At 51.4% G+C, this 12801-nt stretch overlaps 1 protein-coding gene across 2 annotated transcripts in view; it reads right to left on the minus strand.

Annotated features, from left to right (window-relative positions):
- The window catches only part of NTN1 (netrin 1), a 107814-nt gene that overhangs the window by 53869 nt on the left and 41144 nt on the right, over positions 1 to 12801 (minus strand). The gene's annotated exons all lie outside the window — the stretch shown is intronic.

The following is a 12801-nucleotide window of genomic DNA, read 5'->3' on the forward strand; positions in this document are numbered from 1 at the left end:
CTGCCCAGGGTCCCCCACCGCAGCAGGGCTGTCACAGGATGGGATGCTCTGGTGGCACCTCTGGCTATGGAAAGCCAACCACTAACCCACATCCCTGCTTGACCAGTGCCATGTGGTGAGTCCAGCTTTTTGGAGGGGAAGCTGCAGTCACTGAGACCTCGTTTCACTATCATGACTTGTAACAAATATGCCTTTTGCCTCTCCCCAGTCTTAATGTGAGTTGAAAGCTGGGTGCAGGCAGGGCTGCAAGCACAGGGACCCCATCCATGGTTAGGGAATGGCAACACATAACCCCCAGCCCCCCAGCTGCTCCCCCAGCTTTGTCACAAGCCCTTTGCCCCGTGCGAGCACTGCTTGTCTCCCTTCTCATCTGCTTTTGTACTGTGGTGCTTCACATTGTGCTACTGCTTGGTACAAAGTCCCCCCAAACTACTGTGAACCCCCTGCTTCCCAACAGCCCGGGAGCCCCCTCTGTCTGCCTCTGGGGAAAAAGGGGTTTCCAACATCGCCTGCCTGACCTTCCCAGTATTCCCACTCTCACCAGTCCCAACACACACCTGTGTTTGGGCTCCAGAAATAATTTCAAGACCTTCCTAGCTAGCTTATTCCCCGGCTCTCCTTCCCGTGCTTGGTACCCATAGCACAAGGCTCCGTTACACGTCTGCAGCCCTGAACATGCTGATAAAACCTCACCTCTGCCTTTGCATCTCTCATCCCGCCACTGGGACGGGGCCCAGTTAGTCAAATACCAAAAAGTCCCTTTCTGCTTTGATTGCATGTGCTGTGACTGAACCTGCCAGGAGATGTCCAATTTCTCCACCATATGCAGCCTAATGTCAACACAGGGACTAGTTTAACAGGGGGCCGTTGCAAAGGACAACTTCAGGACTTCAAAAGCTCGACCCCTCGCCTGCCTCTCCCCAGAGCTGTCACGGGAACATCAAGAGGCAGTTGCTGGGGCTCTGTGTTTTGCCGAGAATTTTATAGCTTGTTTTCTTTTCCCTTTGCTTTTATTTGCTCTTCACCCCTGAACAATGCATCTGTGCAATGCCAGCCCACAGCTGGGCCTCTTGGCTCGGCACGAAGGTGTCACGGCTCTGGGCTTGTCACCTTCCTTTAGAGCAGAGACATCTTAATCCCTCATTCCTTCCTGTTTACCTTATGCTGCTTGCCCAAGACAAAGACATGCTATATTTGCTTAATTATCAAATTTCAGCCCAGAAAATTACAGTGCAGTTCCGGATTATTTATCAGGAACAATCCCCAGCTAACTCATGACATGAAAGCAAAGGGGAGAGCAAAATCCTCTGGACACGTCCGACCAGCGGGATGGAGACTGCTCTCTCCGTGCTTTGCAATCTGAATTCCTCTGGCTGACGTGGTGAGGCCCAACCTCACGTCCCCACCAAACGCTGGAAGAGCAGGAGAAGTGGCCACCAGCGTGCTAATGGTGAGAAGAATGGCCTGAGAGCGGTTTGCCAGCCGTGAGAAAGTGAGATTCCTGACACCGAGTGGGGCCACGACTTTGAACTGCGGTTTGCCTCTCCTTTAGATGAGGCCACCAGCCTGTGGATGCATTTGTCATCTCCCAAAACAGGAGATGACCATCAAGGAGACTGGAGACTCAGCTCCTGCCTGCAGAGGGAATTGCTGCTTTTTAGATCTGGCCGGTCCCACAGACACGTTTGCTGATGCTGCAAGCGCATTTAAACAGCCTGTTTGCATCTAAAAGAAGTGTGGGAGGATGCATCGGGTGCTTTCTGTGTCCCCCCTTGTAGGTTTTTCCCCTTCTATCTTAATCTCAGGAAGAGCACTTTGTGCTTTGCTAGGAGCGCCCCAGCAGCTGCTCAGCTATGGTATTCTCTTTTCTCACGGCGTGCAGAGCAGCCCCTGCCAGCACGATGGCTCCGCCGCAGTCAGCGCCGTACAAATAGGGGATTAGAAGTGATTCTTGCCCTGCAGAACGCATGAGCTAAGCTTTCGGGAAGGATGTGGCATTTTTAAAGTCTCAATCCTTGTTTTACAAAGAGGTGACCAAGATGCTGAGATTAAACCCTTTTCCTGGGTGTGCAGGAGGCACAGGGCTGAGAGCTGGTTTCTCAGGGCAGAGCCTTCCCCCAGGCATGGACCAGCTGAGAGGCACACCAGGGCTGCAACATGAAGGATGTCCTTGGCTATAGCTAATCACCAAGGCAACACCTGTATCAATGGCACGGCCTCAGGGCTCAGCTCAAGCAGAGGAAAAAAAAGATTTAAGTCCCTCAGTTTGAGGGACCATGCAGGCACATCTCCATCATTCAAAGCCTTGAGACTCACTAGCAGCTCTGCCTTCGGTGCTACAAACCACAGGATTTAGTCCCTGTTGACCAACACAAGGAGACATTTCCCCAGGGGGTGGCATGGCCTCACAGAAGGCCTAGTTCTTCCTTGAAGCTGGCAGAAATGTGTGTTTTCCAAAGAGCATGAAAGCTCACCTCCTCCTAAAACTTGTATTTTAGGAGAGCTGAATGTGGTACCTGAGTATTTTGCAAGATTACACTGGCAAATCCCTTTTTAAAATTCAACGCTGAGCCCACCCAAAGAGTGAGTGAAAATCTTCGCATTTCTTTGGGTTGCTTGATAAGCAGAAATGTTTTTGCAAAGCCAGGAAAGCAGAACTCCTGGGATTTTCTCAAGATCTTCGCAAATATTTTGGCTGGTCCCAGCGCAGCAGAGCTGTGCGGGAACGTGGAGGAATAAGTGGAGTGTGCAGAGGTGCTCGCAGCCCTGCTCCTGAGATCAATTTTACATTGACCTTCCAGGGATGGGAAAATCCTGTGTTTGGAGAAGGAAAGAAGCTGAACCTTGCAAGAGGCTGCAAGTTCCCCAAAACAGCTGTCCATGTCCTCATCCAGAGCAAACGACCTAAAGATTGTGTTTGTTGGTGGAGCTCCTCTCTGTGCCTAGCATCCCTGCACTTGGCCTCTGTGAGCTCCCTGCAAGAACCGCAAACAGCCAGGGAGCGATGGCTACCCCTCCACCATGACTTCTCAGCTTTTTTTGGCTCTGTCAGCTTAGCCTTGGCTCTGTCCCCTCGTTCCACTTGCACTCCCAGGACACTGAGGACATCCGCTGAGCATTGATTGCCTCCTAATCCCATGCATGTGGGTGCTTTTCCATCATGCACCTGCTTGTGCAGGCAGAAGGGGCCAAACTGACCCCAGGATAGTGGTTTTAATTGAAATTACTGTCTCCTGTGCTCACCCTGCGTGCTTGGGTCCTGCCACCACTGGCCGCCAGCCAGGACTAGCTGGCAGCTCCATCTGTAGCCTGATGTGTTTGCAGATGCCCAATGGGAGAGGCTTGGTCTGACCGAAGGAAAATAGTCATCCTATTTTTTCCTGACAATAGCACATAGGGGTGGAAGAATTACGGCAATGCAATAAATGACCCATCTAGGCGCCAGAAAGTCCTTGCTGGGGATGAGGCTGGGACATGTCATGATGGGATCCATCACACTGGTGCTACAGCCTCGGGGAAAACCGGCAGCAGGGACCTGGATATGCTGAGTGTGAGCAATGCCTGGGCACGCTGGTATCACTGGGAGCCGGCTGTTAGGACTGACAAGGACGAGCAGCAGGTCAGGATGCTTTTGGATCCCAGGTCCGAATCTGTGCGCAGTCCCCGGGTGCCACGGGCAGAGTGTGCGACTCGCCCGGACACATTTTCCCTGGACGGAGGCGCTCAGGAAACACGGCTCCCGCCCACCCTCTCCCTCTGCCGATGGTTAATCCCCTGCTGCGCTAAAGCATTTTGCCTCGTTCCTAACATGAATTGGCCTGGCTTTAATTTCCAGCCAGTGCTTCTTGGTTTGAATTTCCCTGCCACACTAAGCGGCTCTTTAGCAACCCATCTTTTCTTTCTATGAACATCTTCGCCGGCTGTAATAAAAATCACCTCCCAATATTGGCATCACCTATTCTCCTCATGCTTTGCTTTTCACATGCTGGAGAAGACACCCCTGCACAGGCTACAGACCCAGTGCAGACCCAGCTATGGGCAAAACATGTGCCAGGTGCTGAGACCTCTCTGATGAAAAGTTTTGGCTCCAGTTACTTGACTAAGCTCAGGGCTGCTGTCTCCTGCTCTCTTCATTCTCTTATTTCACCAAGGACCTCACAAGCCTTTTATTCACTGACTTTATTGCGCACAGATGTACAGAGCTTCATCAAACAGTCTCTACCTGGGCTGCCAGGCTCCGATATGAATAACCAGATATCACTTAAACACAGATGTTCAGAAACCTGGAGAAGGTTTGAACAGAAAAGAGGAAAGCTATGGTTTGGAGCTGGGTGAAGAAAGTACAGCAGAAGCACCTCTGCATTAAAAACAGTGACTTGGTGAAATGAATCCATCGAAGAAGGTCAAGACAGGCAGGATTTTCCATTTGGGAGTATGAAAGGAGATACGTGAATGGGAGGCGCAGGCTGGAGCTGTGTGGTGGGAGCTGTGGTTGTGGTCTTTTGTGCTGCCGCCGTGTCCCCCAGGCCCCGTGTCCCAGTGCCCTGTGTCTCCCAGGACGCATTCCTCTCCGTGGTTTTCATTCAGCAATGACAATACTGCCCTTTCAAAAGACCCCACCCTTCCAAAACTTATATTTTGGCAATTTTCAAAATGCAAATTGCTTTTTAAACAAACAAAAACCCCCAAACATTTTGTTTTAATTTTTACAAACAATAATTCGGGGGAGGGGGGGAAGGGAAAGGGGAGGATAGAAGAAGCCAGGGGCTGAAAGTAATCTCTAAATCTGGCTTGAATTTAGGAATAGTCTCAGTCTCCTTAAAATTGACCTCTTCCAAGATAAATTTTTTTGCCACAAAATTGCTAGCTCAGCCTGAGCCATTATTTCTCTTCTGCAGGAGCAAGCCTCACGTGCATCATTCTGGCTGCTGAGAGGGGCACCCTGCCTGTGCCTATCTGGGGAGGAGCTTTGCTCCCTGGAGGTATCTTCAGGGATATTATTTTTGAGGGCCATATTAGTCAAGGAAATAGCCACCCTTAAACCATAGAGAGGGGACAACGGAGATGAAGCAGCCAGAGCCAGTGAAAACTTGTCTGATTGCTGGACTGGGAGGTAAAGAGAAAGCCCCTATGGAGACAATGGGAAGATGTCCCTGGTCCCCTACAGCATCGTGTTCCTTCAAGCCTGCTGCTAGCTGGCTTGAGGTTTTGGAGTAGCTGGGCGTGAACCTGGAGCTGCTGGACAAGCTCCTGCACCATTGCAAGCCAACGGACCCCTCTGGTCCAGCACGGGCTGTGGTGCATTGGGCTGCCAGAGCTGTGCCCGGTGAGTGATTCCGGGTGGTGTGGCCCTGCAGGGATGTCCCATGGGGTGCATGGACACGGCCTGAGCTGGGGAGGGGGTTTCTGTCCATGCTTGCTGCAGCAAAATGCCAAAGCATGGATGAACACTGGCCATGGCGGCAGGGAAGTCCTGCACAGTACAGCCACTGTGGCTGGCCCCGGGAGCTTGGAGCCGTGCGGACTGAGCAGCCGGATCCAGCTCTGCTTGCAGGGCAGGCGGCCCCGCGCCCTCCCGTGTGGCTTGGTGCCACCCACCACAGACCCAGTTGGCCACTGCTAAACAAAAACGTTTGCTCGGGAAAATTCATTTGCGTGTGCTGTTAAGTCTGAGTAAGGAGGAGGATCGGAAATTGGTTTGGTTTGCTTGAGCTAATCCACCAAAGGGGAAATCCATCGGGGTGTTGTGGCTGTGAGGGGGAGACACAGGGTCTGTGCCAGGCCCCAGGTTTTCCTGACAGTCGGAGCAAAAAGACAGAGGAAAGTGTGCGGGTGCACCACAAAATATGCAGCTATGGCTGGCATCGCCCATGAAACCGGAGCCACAAACCTGACTTGCAGCAAAAGCAAGAGTGCACTGGTGGTGGGGGAAGGAAAGCCCCATCCTTGCTGATGCATCCCAGAGACCCCCCCACTGCTGGGGCTGACGGCTTTTTGGGCAGACCCTTGAACTCCAACCTGTTCCCCACGAGGCCAAATGCCTCTCGCCCCTCTCCACCCACAAGAAACACCCCTGAGAGCAAGGGAAGGCCAAACTTCAAATGTAGGTGAAGCAAGAAAGGAGAGTCCTGGGGAGAAACACACTGAGAAAGGGGTAAAAAGGTGTTGGGGAACAGATTTTTCCATGCATGAAAAACCTGAGGAATGGCAATTCTGCGGAAAAGCTCTGGATAAGATGACATCAGACTGACCCAGGATATCCCTGGGGATGCTGCACACCTCAAATGCCCTTCACTTCCCACTTTGCCCAATGCCCAAACCCCTGTGTACCCCAGGGACCAGGAGGCCCTGGAGATGTTCCCCTGTCAATGTTGGTTCTGCAAAGTATAACAACGTTCTGCAATACTGAAGCCCAAGTTGGTAACAGCAACATTTACGCCTGCCTGAGATTTCCAATGATAAGACCCTCATTTTATTTTACGTAAAAAAATGCCAAACTCACTGTTTGGGCTGAAATGTTTGAGACCTGGTGTCTGACTCAGGCTGAATGTTTCTGGAAAAGTTCCTGCTAAAATGATTCAGCTGCTAATGAGAAACAAGGCTAGTGAAAAATACAGAGTTGTGCCAATGCTAACAAATTTGGGTATTTCTTTCCTTAAAGAAAATCTATTGCCCTTATATTTGAACCCAAGGCTTAAAAAGAAAAACATTGCTCCCTGGTAGGGATGTGTCTTTTGGTGTCTCTAAGAAGAACTGCTCAAGCTTGGTCAAGTTTCTAAGTCACCGAAAAATGGGGGACATGTTCAGTTGAAGATGATGGAGTTTTGCAGCTAAATTCCCTGAAGATCTTATTTTGACTGGCCAAATCAAGCTCAAAACCAAGCAGTGCTAACCTGCAGTGCTCCCTCCTGCCTTTGTTATGAGATTCACCTCTGTACATCAGACCTCCCCAAGAGTGATGGTCATCAGCAAGCCCATTGGCAGGAAGGGTGAACTTCCAGCAGATGCTAGGGAGTGGGTAGGAGAAGCAAATGCTAAACAGCAGAGCTTGATGGATTCAATCCATGAATGTGTTTTGGGGATTGCCCTCACCCCAGCAGACAGTAGGGATAAACCAGGCACATCCATGGTGAACCAGTTGTCCATCAGCACCTGTAGCCAGCTCAAATACTGGCTGTCAAAACTGGGCAGCAGACAGCTTGGCAAAGCCAACAACCAGTTTGTGGTCTCTGGCATGCAGTTTTGAGAACAGATACAGGGAGAAAGTCCAGAGCTTCCCATAGATCAAACCCAAAAGAGGAAAGAACAAGTCCCATCAGATCAGCTGCTGAGGGTTACTTTGTCAACACTCAAAATTAGCAACTTTTCTCCAGTGCTGTGTGACCAAAGCTTTTCCCAATGGCACTAAATCCCTTTGGAGAGCACCCGGCAGCTGCTGTGAACCAGGCACGGTGGCTGCCTGTCTGCCCCTCCGGCCCCTCCATGCCACAGGAGCTGGTTCCAACAGTGACAGACACTACCTGCGACTTAACCTGTGACGTGAACCTGTCTGACTGCTCTGATATACATTTTTATTAATTTCAGGGAGGCAGATATTTTCATAACTGCTTCCACATTTATTAGTTCCAGACCGGACTGAAGCACTAAAATCTCACTAGGTATTTCCTGGCTGTCCACATGGTATTTCTGGCCCCACAGGAAGCATCAGAGGAGCAAGAGCAAGACTTATTCCTAGGAGATTTACAGCTTTGAGATGTTCAGATTATGAGCAGTGGAGATCTCCCCATTGCTAGCTGGCACACGTGGCAAACAGCTGCTTGCAGCCAGCGAGGTCCCACTGATCTGTGTATTCCTGCCTTGAACCCTGAGGAACATCTCCAGTGACCTGTGATGGCTCCTTCAAAGCCACCAGGCAGCTGACTGTCTTATCAACAGGCAATGAGGAGGGATGAGAAACCTGTGAGCCTGTTGTGTTGCATTGAAATGTTGAGATTTGTGGCAGCATCTCACCCAAGGCATTTTATCCCAAGACAAAAGCAGTCTTACTCAATACAGGATGCAAATCACAAAGCAAGCCTAGTCCTGGTGCAGCACATACGTACTCAATGTGCCTGGAAATGGGCTGCAAATTGCCAGGAGGGGACATGGGCTGCTCTTCAACAGAGACTGGAGTGGGGTATTTTTCCATCTAGAGCACCTCTGAAAGCTGTCTGGAGATGAGGGCTTCAGCTTCATAGTCTACATCATGAGTCTGCCTCAGCAAGGACTGGAGGAACCATCTCTGAGGGGTGGGATGAGAGCTCCAGGTGGACCTCAGTGGGGGCTGACCCATGCCTGGCTCTCCTGTCCTGCACTGAGACTGCCAGCGCATTGCACCCATATTCATGTCCCAGCATGGCGCTCGCGGGCACATTCTAGATGATCTAGCAAGAGCTCCCTTTTCTTCAGTAGCAGTGGGGTTTTCTCTGCAAATCAGGTATAGTGCAGGAAGTTTGCAGATTGGCTTCAGCCTGGAAAGAACTTAATTTTTGAGAAAGGAAATGTCAAGAAGTGAACTCTGTTTCAATCTGGGAGATGATACTAGCCTGTCATCAGCTTCCTTTATTTAATTGCACTCTCCAAATCCAACCTCCTGAGGTTGTAAATACTTTGAAATTAATTGTTTGCATCCCATAATTCATCCAGATGCCATCCGAAGGCAGGAGCTAATGGCAGAGCTCACCCAACAACCTACGGGTTATCAGAGAAAGCACACAGCCACCAGCCCCCGCTCTGCCCATCCCAGCTCAGCCGAGCTGCTCATTAAGTGTCGATGTTTATTTAGAGTCCGAGGGGAATCCACTTGGGAACAATTTATCCACTTAGGCTCTGGCCTTGTGGTTTCCTTCTTATCTGGTACAGATCTCAGCAGCAGCTTTCCTCCAACCACTGTGGGGGTTGTAGTACTTTGCAAGAAGACCTTTCTCCTCTCTCTACCCTACGCCATGGTGCTTACCTCATACCTGTCTGCTAACCTCAACCGGCAGTTATGAACTGCTGCAGGTTGATCGGATGCTTTTCAAGGTGCCAAAATCAGCATCCCAGTCTCGGAGTGCTAGGTCTCATCAATACTTTTGTGTTTCTCTCTTAAAACCAGAGCCCTGCAGCTCAAAAGGAAGGCACGTGGTGACAGGGATCTGAACACTGCAAACCTCAAAGTGATGCTCCAGGCCAGCCCAAGGGGCAGGAGACAGCACACCCAGTGCCCAGGCCAGTGCTGCCCCAGCCCAAGATATTTTCCTGTAAGTTTTCCTACATTTCTGATGTAGGAGTTTATCAGCCACTTAAAGGTTAAAGTCACAGCAGAAACAGATAATGGAAGAATTTGCACATTCAGAGCAAAGGTTACTCAAAATGCAAAAGGCCTGATAATACAACCAACCCAGCAAAGAGTCAAAAGATTTTAAAACCTACACTAAAACTGCTCAACCTAAAAGGACCAGGGATACAAACAGCCTTAGCTCTGCTTCCATCACTGTCCCAAGGAGCCAGGAAACTTGGCCTTGGTTCCCCAGCAGCCGAGGGGTGAAAGCAATGCAAAGCGGTTTTAAACTAGATCAGGCTATGATTCCTCCAGGGCAGACCCAGCTTAAAATGATGCCACTCATGTGCCCAGTCACTGCCTCTCCAGTTGTGCTAATTCAACTGCCTGGGAGGTCGGGCTGCGCCGTGCTCTAGTTTAAAAACAAACAAAGTGTGTTCAGGAACGTGTTGTGTTTTTTTAACCCTAGATCATTTCCCAATCTTGTCTGGAGCAGGGCCAAGGGAACTGTTAAACTGGCCCCAGCCAGACCTGCTACTGGAGGGACCCTGTGGCTGGGAGCTACAGGCTGCTGCCAGAGCCCGTGGCAAAGCCATGCGTAACCCATGGCCGGCCATTCCCCCAAACCCAGCGGCATCCCCTCTGAGGTGACATGGAGTCCGGGTCCCTGTGCTGCTGTACTGGAAACACCTCTCTGAAGACCAGTTCTCGCAGGATTTCCCTTTGGAGGCTGAGTTGGCACCACTTTCTCCTTTGAACGACCCTTTTGTCCTTCCCCGGCCATCGGTTTGATGCTGCCTTCCCTCCTCTCTGCCAGGATCGCATCGCCTCATCATCCCAGGGAGTGCCAGTGGCTCCATCTGTGTATTTACACCCCCCAGACCCCCATGCCCCTGTGCCAGCAAGGAAAAGGGGACCCCTGCCCAGAAGACAGCATCCTTCTCAGAGCTGGGAAAGGATGTTACCGTGCAGGCAGCTCCCACGAGCGATCTGCGGAGCTGCTGTGTTACAGCATGGACAAGAGCCCTGGGAAGAGGGACTCTCCAAGGGGATGGTCCCCTCTGTTTTGTCCCACATTATGGGCCTGTTTGGGAGATGGTCCTTCCTGTGCCTGCAGATGCTGTTCCAGCCCCTGCCTTGCACTGGGAGATGGAGCACGGGATGGCTTCGGGAGCACTCGCCGTGGCCTCCTCCCTTTCCCCATGAATTACAAACCTCAGCTTGGCCACTTGACGTGCCAGACAGTAACACAAGCTTGACAGATGACAGCTCTTGGGAAGGGTTTTGGTTTCTCTCCGAGGCCGAGCTGGCTCAGGGGAGCAGTTGGCAGCTCAAAGCATTTGCTTCCACCCGGCGGAGCGGGGCCGAGCGTCTGCGCTGCACGGAGAGGCTGGCCGTGCGGGCTGTCCCCGCTCCGTGCAACACAGCCTGGACTCGGCCACTTTTACTCTGCGGCTCTGTCCCTGGCAAGGAGATGCTCCCCAGCACAGCGCTCCTTCCCAGCCTGGAGCCCAGGCCAGGAGGGTCAGAAAAACTCATCTCTGCCCATGCCATCACCAGCTGCAAAGCCCTGGCTGTGTCGAAAAGGACGCGCAGATCCAGATAAGATACCAAAGCCTTGAGTGACTGTAAGTGGCCAGAGCTAACATTGAGATTCACCCATTTTTTGAAAATACTTTTTCAACCCTGTTATATTAATTAATGCATTTCAAAATAGATGCTTCATAGGACAGGTTTCTTGCATCAGCTGTTGTGCAATGAAGAACCAGTGTCTTCAAAAGCAGAGATCAAGCACCATTGGTCCAAAATTAAGTCTTGATCTTCCCTGCATGGTGGTGCCTCTCTGTTTTTCTGGCAATGAGGTTCCCTAATCACTTTGGGCTGGTTCAGTTCACCAGCAAACAACCCTGAAAAGGGCCTGTGCCCCTGGAGATCTGCAAAGTGCTCTGCTGAGGCAGGTGTGTACATGGGAAACGTCATTCCAGGAGCCTAGGGCTAGGCACCAACACATTGCCTCCCTGTTATGCTAATAAAATGCAGTAGTTTGCTGCAAACTAATCGCCATTCAATCAGCCCTACAGTGACTATGAAAACAGGGGCCATCCATCCCCCCCATGCATGGCTGGAGGAAGGTGGGAAGCCGATCACTGGCACTTGTTTGTTCCCTCTGCTCTGCCCTTGTTCCTGCTCTACAAACACCCCAAAATTTGGCAGCTGTCTTGATGCCAAGGCAACCAACAGCAGTCAGCTGTCCCCGTTGCCAAGCCTGCTCCTGCCCACCACCGCCTCTCCCAAGGCACATTCCGCGGTGCATGGGCACACACTTCCCTGGGCCACCACAGCTGGTGACACACGCAGCTGCACCATCCCCTTCCCTGCGCTCTGGCATGCTCACAAACTCCACCAGATGCAGAGAAGGTCCTACCATGGCTCTGCTACTACTCCCAGTGTAATCCTGGCCAAGCTGCCTAACACCACCGTGCCTCAGTTTCCCTTTCTGGAAGCAGGTACATGCCTCGGAGGGATCCTGGGAGGTTTTTTTGGGAAAGGCTGAGAGCTCTGGGTAACAGGAGCCAGAATTGTCTGTGAGTCTGCAGAAAGATGTTAGATGCATTACAAAAATTCAGCTGTAGCTGGGAAACCTCAACAGAGAGGGATTTTAATTCTGCTTCCAAGTCTTCTAAACCCTGAGCTAACGCTGCAACCACATGGTCCTGAACACGAATCCCAGTTGATAGGATGAGGATCCACCACCCACCCCACATTAACCTGGACCCTGTACCAGCTCTGGGCTGGCTTTCGAAACACCACGCAGGTGTGAAGAGCCGAGGATACTATGTTTGCTCAGCGATATTCGCACCTTCGGGCTGTGGACAAAGCTCTCCTTTGTGGCCGCGGCTGAGCCGGGGTAAACAGAGCTATCTTATCGCCAGGATGTTATCGGGGGATCTGAGAAAGAAGGAAAACCCCAGCTTATGTGCCTGACCTCCCAATCAGTGTTATCATCAGCACGAACATGAAAGTATTTCATGGAGGTGTTGGGACAAGCTTGTCTGCCCTGCTACCCCCACAGCTGTAGGATGGCGGCTTGCTGCTCCATGCTTCCCTGCCAGCCTGGGCAGTCCCGGGATCCCCTGCAAGGCACTGGTGTATTTTGTTTTCCTGGAGATTGGGGCTTTATCAAAAGCTGACAGGCTTATCCCACCTTATCAGGGTGCAGTGCTACTGTTAATGGTTTTCTGTAACAGGCTCTGGGCAAAAATGTTGATTGCTGCCTTGGACTGAGTGGGTTGGGGAGGGCGGGCAGTGGACATGGATCAGCAGAGCATCCTCTGCCTGTTGTGGAGGTCTCTGCAGAAGGCAGTGCTGCCATCCCACGCGTGCATGGGACCGAGATGCACTGTCCTGCGGTGCTTAACATCATGACCCCAGCAACTGTGAACATTAAAAGGTCACATCCCCCTACAAGAGAACAGCTGTCAGCTCTGGTGTCCCACACA

The sequence above is a fragment of the Balearica regulorum genome, chromosome 18 (assembly GCF_011004875.1).
Source record: "Balearica regulorum gibbericeps isolate bBalReg1 chromosome 18, bBalReg1.pri, whole genome shotgun sequence".
NCBI classification, from domain to species: Eukaryota; Metazoa; Chordata; class Aves; order Gruiformes; family Gruidae; genus Balearica; species Balearica regulorum.